We start from the raw sequence: 908 nt of genomic DNA, 5'->3' as shown, positions 1-908 counted from the left end.
AAAGGAAAGATGTGGTTGGATCTAAAAGCTGATTGGTTGAGAGCGATTTTTATGCAAATTACGTTAAACGGAGCCCACGCACGTCCGCAACATCGCATAGGCTACATTTGGTAGGCCTACTGATGAACCTTCTAATCTATGTCATTACGATGGATGCACTTGCCACTTGTGGAGGCTATATCTACTAAGTTAGGTGGTTTAGAGTAGGCCTAGCCTATTTCTCTCTCTCTCTCTCTCTCTCTCTCTCTCTCTCTCTCCCTCCCTCCCTATGTGTGTTTGTGAGAGAGAAGGAGAGACGAAGAAAAACAGAGAATAAGTGTAGCCTACGGGATCTCTGCTTATAACTTCAATTTGAACCTAGGCCTATGCAGCTTGAAAGAGATGCGTTGAGTTTGGCTGAACTATTTGTGAATCAGAGGTTCACTGTTTTCATAGTAACGCACTGCCCTCTCGTGGCAAAACATGTGTGACACGTGCTAACTGGCGTGATGCAGGCATAGGGTAGTGTATACAATAGGATGCAGGATATTCTATATTACAGTTTTTTTAACTGTTTACACACAAAATCTTTGCACATCACACAATCTTTGAAACATGGCACTCAAACATCATAACCCCATACCAAATCTGCAAAACCACTAATTCTCAGCCTTTGACTCAGTTTTCAATATCATGAAACACTTTTTTGCAAAGCACCAACACACAAAGATCTACCAGGAAGTAACTTGATTTCCTTTTTCAAACACAACCTATCAAAATGCCACACTGAAGTGCTTCACTCTCCCTCCTCACATAAATACTCATTACTTTACTGAACACCATCCAATCATTGCTTTAGTATAGGCCAATGAATAGATATAGCCCACAAACACACACATACAATAATTTCTGCCAGTTTCTGTCCAAAT

The sequence above is a fragment of the Alosa sapidissima genome, chromosome 14 (assembly GCF_018492685.1).
Source record: "Alosa sapidissima isolate fAloSap1 chromosome 14, fAloSap1.pri, whole genome shotgun sequence".
In the NCBI taxonomy this organism is placed as follows: domain Eukaryota; kingdom Metazoa; phylum Chordata; class Actinopteri; order Clupeiformes; family Clupeidae; genus Alosa; species Alosa sapidissima.
This window is presented reverse-complemented; position numbering follows the sequence as displayed.